This window comes from Anas acuta, chromosome 21 (genome assembly GCF_963932015.1).
Source record: "Anas acuta chromosome 21, bAnaAcu1.1, whole genome shotgun sequence".
NCBI classification, from domain to species: domain Eukaryota; kingdom Metazoa; phylum Chordata; class Aves; order Anseriformes; family Anatidae; genus Anas; species Anas acuta.
The window spans coordinates 3,668,874-3,680,465 of NC_088999.1; the positions used below are offsets into that span (position 1 = coordinate 3,668,874).

At 49.2% G+C, this 11,592-nt stretch overlaps 1 long non-coding RNA gene across 6 annotated transcripts; it reads right to left on the reverse strand.

Moving 5' to 3' along the window:
- Positions 1 to 4,259: 4,259 nt before the first annotated feature.
- Positions 4,260 to 11,213, reverse strand: LOC137843032 (uncharacterized). Of its 6 annotated transcripts, none has more exons than XR_011089316.1 (4): positions 11,074 to 11,213; positions 8,434 to 10,854; positions 7,115 to 7,324; positions 4,260 to 4,839 (listed from the first exon to the last, which is right to left on the reverse strand). It is a non-coding gene; the product is annotated as an uncharacterized lncRNA (long non-coding RNA). The 6 variants fall into 6 exon arrangements; XR_011089318.1 differs by lacking the exon at positions 4,260 to 4,839 and adding an exon at positions 5,429 to 5,563; XR_011089315.1 differs by lacking the exon at positions 4,260 to 4,839 and adding an exon at positions 5,432 to 5,569.
- Positions 11,214 to 11,592: the final 379 nt, after the last annotated feature.

The following is an 11,592-nucleotide window of genomic DNA, read 5'->3' on the forward strand; positions in this document are numbered from 1 at the left end:
GCGGTGCTATGCCATGCCTTTAGCAGTCAATTCCCCTAAGGAGGCATCTCTTCCCCAGCATGCTTTATATAAACCTTAAATTTACATCTCTAGTTAAATAGCAGCTTCCAAGACTAAAGCTTCAGTCTCTAGTGACAATGAATAGAAACATCTCCCCCATTAAAATTTTCATCTTTTTTTTTTTTAATCTGATGAGAAACTGTGCTGTGCGGGCAGTTTTATAGGTTCCCCGAGAGGTGGTCAAGCTGTAGCATTAAATCTTTGCCGCGTCAGGCGGAACAGCCACTAGAGATGGTGTTTAAACACCACCTCTGTTCCCCTGTGCTATTAAGAAAAAAAAAAAGAAAAAAAAAAGAAAGAAAGAAAAAAAAAAGCCTTCCCTGCTGGATCACAAGCAGGAGACCAAACTCAGCACCTGCCTTGCATCATGAAGGGAAGAGGCAGGGTGCAGAACTGGGTGCTGCAAGCTCCCTGCTGCTGTCCCCACCTGCTGCGTGACCACCAGTGAGTCTTGTCTCACCTCCCTGAGCCCATTTTTCTCCCTTGTTTATTTAAATGATAAATGTGCCTGAGCAGGTACTGTCTCCCATTTCACATTGACCCCCAGTGTGATGCCAGTAACACCAGTGTACTGCACATAGAGCAGTGCCTGGCCCTGCTCCCCCTGTCTCTAGGCAGCATAATAATAATAATAAATGTTGTTAAAATAACATTGCTTATTGCTTAAACAGAGAAAGTGCAACGCTGCAGAATTAAAGGCTCTTATCCGCCCTGTAACTCACCTAGCCTTACGGAGCACATATGGCAGCCCGGCCACCCACTGCTCAGCGATTTCAGCAATCCAGGAGCGCGTCGGGGCGGGGAAGTGAATTAAAGATGAAGTGGCAGCTGGAACTGTGAAGTTCCTGGCTTAATATCATTTTCGGAGGAGTTCTGTGCATTTGATAATATGTGCCATGCACATGGTTATTTCCTTGAATTAGATAACAGTAGATAACACAATGATCCTAATCTCCCCCCGTTGCTTGAAACCTGGCATTACGCATCGGCAACAGAGTCCCTGCTTATCTGCTCCACAACGGCTTCCTCAGGAGCTCTCACCGGCAGCTCTCTTTATTTAGATATTGCCAAGATTGCTGCGGATGGAAATGAGTGTCGGCTGGCAACCCGCGAAGCCTGCAAGGTGTGAGGCTGGAGATACTGGCCCCAGCGCTGGAGACGAGCTCCTGCCTGCTGCAAAACACCCGCGGGCTGAAATGGGACAATAAGGGGTCGGGGGGCGAGGGGTGGCAGCACAGGCTGTGCACCCAACGGGGTGCACGAAGGGCTGGGGGGTTCCTGGAGCATTGCCGACCCTGTGAGGATCTGTCTCGTGTTATCTAGGTGAGAGCTGCTTGTCCTGGCCCCACTTCAAAGCACTGAGCAACCCCAGGCTTTTATGTATTTGTTTTTTTTATGGATTTGTTTGCTCTTTTCCCCAGCAGCCACCTGGGATTTTGGCTCGGGAGCAGAGCTGTGCCAGCACCAGGGGCAGCCCCTCCTCGATGGCAGCCGGAGGAGACATTCGCTTGTCCCACCTGGGGGACCACGACATCCACATGATCCCATCCATCACGGGGAGCCTTTTGCAGCGATGTAAGCACAGACACACACACGGTTTGCTGCTCTCCAGCTAAAGGCTACCTGAGCTCAGGCTATCCAGACCTGTAACATTTACATCTGCTCTTGGAAGAGATCACGGGGCAGGAGGGCATTAAAAATAAAGGTAAATCCTTTACCGGGCAGAAGGGTATTAAAAGTAAAGGTAAATCCTTTACCTTCACCTCCTGATTGGAAAATGCCATTCAGAAATGTGATAAGTGACTAAGTTACCAGGTTTACAGAATAAAAATCCAGCTGGCACCTCCTTGTCTTTTGGCAAAGCACAGGACCTCACTGCCCACCACCAGACCCCGTCAGCCCCTTCCCCATCCACAAGCAGCTCTCTCCTCCAGACGAAGGAGGATACATGCCCTCTCTCTCTCTGTCTCTCTCTCAGGCACAGAGGGTAGCAGAATTCTGGTATTTATGTATCGTTTTTCCCTGCTGGCATTTAATGGGCGTTTTAGTAGCACAAATAGAAAATGCTGCATATTCATCTTCCATGTCACAGGCACCGAGACGGAGAGGAGTGAAGGGAGAAGCGCCTCGGGCTCATTGTACCAATCTTGTCCTCGGCAGCAATCTCCCAGATGTAGAATAACTTAATTACCGCATATCATTTTGTCTCCTTTATTTGCTCTTTGTTGCTCTCCCCCAGTGGCCGTGCCCACTCTGCCACAGGAGCAGCAGGCAGGCGAATCGTGGCGTGATTAAAACACCGGTGGGTTTGCCACTCCCTTACCCACCTCGAGCTCCTGTGGATCACAGCTGGATGGCAGGAAAGGGGCAGTAAAATATGGACTAGACCTAAAAAGATAAAGGGCTGAAACCCTTTGTAGTGGCTGGGGTGTTGAATTGGCAAAGCAGCAGTCAGTCAGTGATGGGCTGGCCACGCTGGAGGAGGGTAAGGAAGTTGTGTGTACGTCTGTCTTGGTCAGTTTGCTTTGGGAAGAGTTTGGGCACATTTGGATAGAAAAGAGCAGTTTGAAGTCAGGAAGAGTGATTTTTTTCCCCACCTCCATCTCAGAATTGCTCTGTATGGGCTTTCCTTTTGAGCCAGCACTTAGCAGTCCCACGTGGGACCCTACGTGATGCACAAGGCACAAAATCTGCCAAAAGGTGCCCTCAGGAACAAGGGGATGCTCAGGGAAAAGCACTGCTTAGGGCCTTGGAGACCCACAAAGCTCAGCCCTGCAACTCCCTGTCACACACCAGGCAGACAGGGACACAGATAAAGTCCAATGTCCCCTGCTTTGCCCTGAGCAAGGACACGGCGCCCTTCTACCAAACCACCCTGACTCTGAGCACAGCAAACCTGCGTGGAGATGCTGAGTTGTCTTTTTTCAAATTGGCCCTTGGTGGCTCAGTGAGGTCCCAGCTGGGCAAGAGGACAAGGGCAGCTGGAAGTCAGGGCAAAGCGGTCAGCGGGGAGATGCCAGGGCAGCACGGGTGAAAAACTGCATTCCCTGATGCTCTCCAGCACTTAGGAGACACAGACGTGACCCAGAAGGCTTGGCAGCTTAAACACACTTGTTTTCACAGGGTGGAGAGCACCAGAAGCAATTAGCATGTTTAAAATAGCTTCACAAAACCCTGCTGCAGGTTTGTAAAGCAGGGGAGAAGCCAAAATCCCCAGCGGATAGGGTGCCCATCAGCGTGTCCACAGAGGGACGCTCATGGAGATGTTTTCGTTCATCTTGAGCACAGAGCTAGAGCCAGATCTCAAATCCAAATATCCGCCTTTTCTTCCACAACGTGTCATTTCCTTTCTGTCCTTAAGAATGGTCTAATTGCCAGATTGATTCCCCTAAGAAAGCGCAAGGGAGTGAGCTCTGTGCTGCCAGGTACCGGTGAGTTAAAGGAGGCAGCAAACCGAGCAGAGCTCATTTGTGCTTTTTGTCAGGGCCGTTCCCTCTGAACACCCTGCTTGTTTTAGGTAAATGTTTCATTGCATTGCGAACACACGGGTAATGAAACCTTATCTTCATAGTTTTGTGACAGAAAAGGGAAACAGAGCTGTGCTAAATATGTCATCAGTGAAGTCACTGCAGCCAAGCCCCCAAACAATGAGCATGAAACAGGACCAGCACGTGAGGTCCAGGGCTGCAGTAATTTGATCAGGAGCAGGAGGGCTTGAGAAAATGCTGGGCTCATTTTGTAGAGTAACGTGGAGCTACACAAAGCAAACAGGTAGAGAGATCAGAATTTAGAGACGTGAAGGTGGCCTTGTGGTGTCTCAGACAGGGACCAGGGACTGTAGGGAAAGATTAAATAAATCTGCTAGCGAGGTGCCCCTGGGGAGCTGCAAAGCCTGAGTCCAGCCACCATGCACGTGGCACCCCTGCTGCAATCATCCAGTAGATATGGGGCACAGAAAGGCTCCAGGACCAGCACCAGGTCATTGCATGCTCCAAATGGATGTAGTGGTTTCAGCAGGCAGCGAAGCTCCAAGCACCGTCCGCTCGCTGCCCCCACAGTGGGATGGGGGAGAGAATCAGAAAAGGGTAACACTGGTGCGATGAGATAAAGACAGTTTTAATAGGAAAAAGAAGAAAGGAAACATAATAATAATAATAATAATAATAATAATAATAATAATAATAATAATAATAATAATAATAATAATAATAATAATAATAATAATAATAATAATAATAATAATAATAATAATAATAATAATAATAAAGCAAGCGATGCACGATGTAATTGCTCACCACCTGTCGAATGATGCCCAGCCAGACCCTGAGCAGAAACCACCTCCATCCCCAGCCAACTCCCCAGTTTTATTGTCCCACATGATGCCACATGGCATGGGACATCCCTGTGGCATTTGGGGTCAGCTGTCCTGGTTCTGTCCCCTCCCAGCCTCCTCACTGGCAGGGAAGTATGAAAAGCTGAAAGGTGCTTGGCTTAGTGTAAGCACTGCTCTGCAACAACTGCAGCATCAGTGTGTTATCAGCATTATTTTTCTCCTAAATCCAAAATACAGCAGCACACCAGTGACTATGAAGAAAATTAACTCTCTCTCAGCTGAATCCAGGACAATGGAAAACAAGAAAATCTTGTCCCAGCAGTTTGGTAAGACACAAAAGAGATGTAGCTGGCGATGGAAAGTGTCTTCTCTTAATTACTCGGGAGAGAGTTTGGGTCCACGAGGAGTTTCACAGTTTGTTATATCTGCAGAGCTGGGAATTCATCCTAATAGTACAGTGGAAAAGAAAGAAATAAAAGTACAGAAGGGCAAGGGCAAGGGCAAGAGCAACAAAGTGTTGTTATTCTCTCTGAAATGTGTGAAATGTGGGGGGGAGGGAGAAGAGCAGCCCACCATATCCTGCACGGTCAGATGTGGGCGTTTAATTTTGTTGAGACCTCACTAGGGGACTGGAAGATCATTTATCCCATTTCAGCTTGCAGTTCATGTTGCAGTTTTCCATGCATGCTTGCACAGCAGGAAGGATCTAATGATTAATTAATGTTAGCACCATGGTTGCAAACTGTCATCGCAAAAGCTCTGGCTATAGACGTTGCACAATGGTATCAACATGCAGCAGATTTTTATATATATATATTTTTTTTTTTTTTTTTTGCCACCCAGACTCATTTCAGACAAACAAACCCCAAAAAGCATTGTTCTGACCTGCCCTACACAACACAAAGACAGTGCGCTGCCTGTGTGCCACGTGTGACAAATGGCATATGGATAATTTAAAACGTTCTTTGGAAGCATCTGGAAATAAATTTAAAAGCATTGTAAGAAGGGTAGCAAATGTCAGGTTGGATTTTATGCAGAAGACACGCGACCTGCAGTCGGTGGGAGTTGCTTTCTTGAACTCGAAGTGACTGTGCTGTCCTCCAAACACCAAACCTGCCTCCGCAGCTGCCACGCCGAGGACAGTGAGGACCTTTCAGAAGCAAACATGCCCTGGTGCTCAAAAACAAGAAGTTCGGATTTTAGCAGTTCTTTTCGAAGAAGACACCTTGGGAGCTGCTGGGAAGCCAGCAAATGCTGGTTTTCACTGCTGAGCCCCACCGTTCAGCGTTTGGCTGACAAACCCCTGTGCCAACACATGGGGATAGTACCACCAAGGAAATTGCCAAACTTCTACCAGCCAAATATGGGCTGAATGGCAAACAGAAGGGATTTGGAGGATATTTTTCAGCTTTTTTTCAGCTTATTTTTGTCTCAGAGCACTCAGGCAATGAAGAGTGCCCACACCTACTTCCCTGCTGCCCCCCAGGCATCAGGGGTAAATAAAATTTCCTGCATCCCGAGATGCTCAGTCCACCCAAGCATCTCCTCCAGCCCCTGTGTAAGAGGCTACTTAATGCAAGGCTCACCACTGCTGCACCTCGTCCAGCACACATTATTAAAAGACAACTTCCAGGAAGGCATTTAATCTTGGTCTGAAACTTTTCAGGAGATGAAGAATGCCCTGCATCCCACGCCATTTGTTCCACTCTCTCCCCCTTAACTCAACAGCCGCCCAACCTGGTGTTGGCAGCCTTGCAGGAGGGTGGCACTGGAGGGGGACGCTGCCTTTAGCTCGTGCCCTGCTGCCGTGGCCACATTGCTCATGCTACAAAGTGGCTGGTTGCAAACAGAGCAGGCACATTTGTACAAGTGGCCATGGCCAAGGAGGAGGCCAAGGGCAGGTTGGTCCACCTATTTGTTGCAAAACTTTGAGTCGAATTCAATTCTGGCTTGTTTGAGCCAGAGACATTTTCTTGCTGTCCCAGTCCTCTGGGCCTGCACATTGTTTTTCCCTCATTGCCCTTCCTCTCCTGCTGCTTTCCTTGCTGCTGCTAGACTGTGTGTTGAGGGGTTTTTAATCCACATAAAACAAGCAAATGTAAAATATTATGATATGATGAATATGATTTTATATTGTAGTTACCTCTGGGCATTCACTTTCTTATTTCGTTGTGGTTGTTATAGTTCTTTTATTCCTTTCATAAAGCAAAAACATTTAATGTAAAAATAAAAGGAATCATGATGATTTGGGTGAATTGTAGCGCTCAAGGCTTTCCTCCACATGTGCTTAAAGATACGTGTGTGCTTTCATGCAGGAGGTGGCAGAAGAAACACCTCATCTAAATCCCATCAAAGGCAGCGGGAGTTTGATCACAGAGCAGAAGACAGCGGCGTGGCTTCAGGTGGGGTGAGGCGGGGACGTGGCTGCCTTTGTGGTTTGGGCTGAGCTGGAAAAGGCTGCTCAGCCTGGGGCATCCAGGAGGTCCAAGCTGGTTTGTGGGAGCTTCTCCTTCACAACTCATTGCTGCTGCAAACCAGCCCGTGATGCTGGTGTGCCCAGCGCTGTCCAAGAAGCTGCACCCGTCCAGCCTCTTCCACAGACAGCAAGCACTCTGTTACATTTTTGGGTGTGATTTCTGATGTATTTTATGCCTTTCGGATACTGCCTGTGGATAACTTAAGGGCTTTTGCTATATAAAGGGTCTTTTAGATGCAACTTACCTTAAAGAGGCTGAATGCATAGGGGATTCTGCTGGAGCCTGGCACAGGCTGGAAACTTCCCAGTGGGATTTTTCCCCAGATCCAAGTGTGCTGTTGTGAGGTCCTTGCTGAAGGTCCTCCTGCCTCTGCTCATGTGGTTTCTCTGCCCCTGAAGACTACATTACAAGTCCCCCTTCAGCTCTGCACATCCTGAAGAAGCTGACAGCAACTCTAAGAAAAAAAATAAAAAAAGAAAAAAAAGAAAATAAAAAAAAAAAGGCAGCTTCTGCGTGAAAGCACAGGGTAGGACTTGGTCTTTCTGTGGGGCTACACAAAAATCTGAGTGTGACTGCCTAGCAGCATCCTCACAGCATCCCTACTCAGCCACGGGGTTGTGATTGCTATCTGCAGCCTGCAGCTGGCAAATCCCACCGAGCTGTGTCCGCCAAGGGTCTGTGCGGAGCAGAGCTCACCCACTGAACAGGATGGGATGGCTGAAACCTTCCTGGGGAGCAGCATCAGCTCTGACAGTGCCGTCAGCCTGAGAGGGGCTGCCAAAGAGGTGAGACCAGATGAGAACAGGCTGTTAGCCTTGTGCAGATGTAAGCAAGCACGTAAGCTCATTTGCACCGCAGCAGCAATGCAGCAGGCAGTGGGATGGCTGTGGTGGCAGACAGGGATGCAAGGGATGCTGTCCCCTCTCCCCCTTTACCACAGCAGTAAACGGGCATCAGAGATTTGCCCCAGCAAACTGCCCCTAGACAGTTAATAGCAATGCATTATTTTACAGGCAGTGACCTGTTCATGGGATGATCTTGGAAGGACCATGTGCACTCGTAGATGCCCAGCACCTCTAAGGGGTGTGAGGAGCACCCCCTCTCCAGGAGGTGCAGGAGCCAAAGAACCTGCTCTGGAGGGAACAGGGCAGTGCTGCTCCTGTACTGAAAGCTGTTCCATGCACAGAAAGCCAGGTTTGTTTCAGAGATGAACCAAGCAAGTGCCCAAACACTAGGGGACAGCACTTCCAGAGACCTTTTTAAGGAGTTTTGTTTGCACCTTGCCCAGAGTGGGGAATTGCCCCGTGCTAACAGCTATACAGCTATCCTCTGCTGGGCTTTTGCAGACACGAGACTCAGTGCGGTGCCTTGAGGGCATGGCTCTGGAGCACAGGGACGTGCTGAGGAAGGAATCTGCAGTTTCAAAACTTCTGAGAGACCATCAGAGGCAATAATAAGCCTAATACAAAGCCAATTACCAGCTATTTTTAGAAAGCCTTTGACAGTATCCCCTCCTCAAACCCGGGGATATTTATTCATTATATTCTAACTCAGCTCACTTACCCTGCGGTTGATTCGCATGTCACAGGCACATAATGTTATCAGCCAGGCATCAGCAATGGCACTTCCCATACCAGCGCTCATCACGGCCGTATTGACTGGCCTGGGTTGCAGACAGGTCACGGAGTGTCGATATTAGCAGTGCCTCCAGCGACAATTAAGCACTAAGTGTGCACCGGGCAGGATGACACAAGTTTGGAAATATTCAGGTCACTGCAAAGTATTGATGGCAATAAAACCACATGTTTCTGATCCAGCAGGAGCTGCCTGGTTGGAAAACAGCCTGTCCTGGGCATGAAGGGAGCGTCAAAGTGAGAAAAAGACAGGGAGCTGGGGTGTGCTCAACAGCCAGAAGGGGCTGCTGCTTCATCGCTGGGCACGTGCATTTGTGTGGAGCAGTTACCAAGTGGAAGGGCTTTGTTTTGTCTCTGCTTTGCAGAGGTGCAAAGACACAGGATGGGAATTCAGGTGGAAATTCAGCTTCTTCAGCACCAACAGCCAGTGCTGCTTCCCCAAGAGCTTCACTCCTGAGCTTGCTCAGATGTGCCTTGCTTGGGCCAGGACTCTCAAACAAAGTAGGGGAGAGGTGCACAAGACCACGTATGACCTCCTACAAACTGAAATTGCTCTCTCTTTTTAAAAGCTTTGAGGCCCAGGGCCAAATCTGGAGATGCTGCTCTATGGGGCATTAAGCCAAGGCTCCCCTCACTCTCCCTATCCTCACTTAGAGGTTATTTCAGGCTGGGAGGTCTTTTAACTAGCACCTTTTTCCTCGGTGCATAAATTACACTTATTTAGGTTGCTTTATGCATCAGCAGGCAGGGTGTACAGAGTGCCCAGGGAGCCTTAGTGAAGCCGAGAGGCTCTGAATTATGCCAATTTAGCCAGCACCACTGAATTTGCCCCACGGCGTCCCAGGTTGCTGAAAGCATCATGACTGAAAGGACCAATACGTGAAATGGATGTGGCTATCAGCCTTCTCCCACCTGTACAAGTGGTCCGCGAAGTCCTGGCCAGACCCAGGGAGTCTCAGGGAGTTTGTCCCTGGGCTCAGTAGGGCTCACCTGACAGAGGGCACCAAGGCAGCAGCTGTCCCCTTATTGCCAAGGGAAGCAGGGAGATGCCACCAAGGCAGAACCATCACACAGCCACCATGGACTTCTCCAACCACTGCTTGCAACAGCAAAGCATAATCTGGACCAGCAGCTCAAGACTGGGGTGCAAAGGCAGCTCTGCAAGTGCAAAGATGCTCACAAACTGGCTACAGCAAGCAAAAAAGCTGCAGTAGGGTGGAGGGATGAAGCAAGGTCTCTGCCCAAATGCACGTAAGCACCAGCAGCACTGCGGTGGGAATCAGAACTGGGGGCTTGCATCAACTCTGTTTCTTAAAGCCCTTAGAGCAGGCAGCCAGCAGGGAAGGGAAGGCGGCGTTTGTAACACCTCGCCGTGCCCCTTCACCACGCAGACACCACGCACCCAGCTCCCTGCTGTTCCCAGCTCGCAGCACATCGGGGTGGAAACGGGGTGAATTAAGGGTACGCCCACTTGTCACACCTCCCCGTGGTGCAGCAACAACACTGCAGAACTGCCTTCCCTGCATGGCTGGTTCCTGCTACGCACATCTCGCTGAAAAGCTCTGTCCCTGCCATTACTACTGTCCCAGGGAGTTTCCCAGTCCTGGAAAATCCCTTTGGTTTTTCAGGGCACAGGATTGCAGCCATCATTTTGCTGTTAGAGCCAGACCCAAGCTATGCAGCAGAGGACAGAGGGACGAGCCTGAGCTCCCGCGGGCTCTTCACCGCTGGGTCAAGAGGGGCCGAGGGACCACCCTGCATCGGAGCACTCACCCCAGGCTTTTGGAGGCTCTCCTCTTGCCAACAAAGCTCATCACAGCCCTGGGTGAGCTCATTAACCTTTCCACCCCTGCCTGCAAAAAGAAAAGAGAGCGAATGACATGTGATACGCCTGGGTTTAAGGAGCCGTAACCCTGTTTTCCCAGGCGGTGCCCAAGTTACACGCTCCATCTCTCCCGCCCTGTTAATGCTTAATCCTTCTAGGGGGGGACTGCCCACAAGGAGACCTCGAAAGCCTCAGCCCCCAGTGTCAGCGAGGGGGAAGCTCTGGACACAGGCAGCTCTGGCAGTGACCCAGTAGGAGCCTAAATCCCCTCCTTGGCTGCAATTTGAGCCTATGGAGGGATTTATGCCTAAGGTCTGACCCACCAGGCTGTAGGGCATTGCTGGGGTGTTGCAGGCAGCACCTCTGTGCCTGTGGCCATCCAAGAGGTTTGGTGGATCCTGTATGGCTGCTCCATCACCCTTCTCGAAGCAGGCTGTGAAGGTTCCTGTCCCCTCCTACCCATGCTGGCACTGCCCGCTGACGCGAAAACAAGCTGGAATGAGTCAGGGTAGATCTCAAAACATACTTGAAAGAAAAAAAAATTAAAATCAGAGTGAAGACAAAAACAATATGGCCTTTAATGCATGACACATGGCTGTGAAGAAAATTGGAGCTGATTCCAAGCTAAAACCTCCTTTAGAGCCCTGTTACTTTGTGCTTTCACTTCTAGTTTGCTGCAGCTAGTTAAAACTTCGTTAGCTGAGCCCAATTAATTAATTCTCTCCCCCTCAATGAGCATCTTACCTTAAGGTGCAGATGAAGGCCAGCTCTAAAGGTACAACTTGATCCTTTCTGAGGCTAAGCCCCTATTATTCACCCTGCTTAAAGCTCCCAGGGTTTGCCCCCAGGATCTGGATTTGCAGCCTACCCCATGTCTGGGCCTGTTTAATTCAGCGTGACAATTCCCAGGCACTCCAGCAGACTTTGGATTGAGCCACATTACTACCAAAAGTGCTGTATCAATTCTTTTCTAACTGTACCCAAGTTTTAATGTTTAATATTTAAACATGAAAGTTCCTTTTGAGACGTTTAAAGCGGAATTATTAACAGCCCCGTGTAGAACTGACAGGTTAACAGTGCGACAATTAAAAAGAAAGGTTAAATACATTTTCTTTTCAGACCAACTGCTGTTGCTTAAGACTAATAAATCCACCAGGAGATGGTTTTTACAGAGTGTGAGGGGCTGTGTGTCAGCTTTTATAGGCTTGAGTTTTTCAGAAATCACCACACTCCTCTTTCCAGGCAGCTACAGGTTCCAGGCTA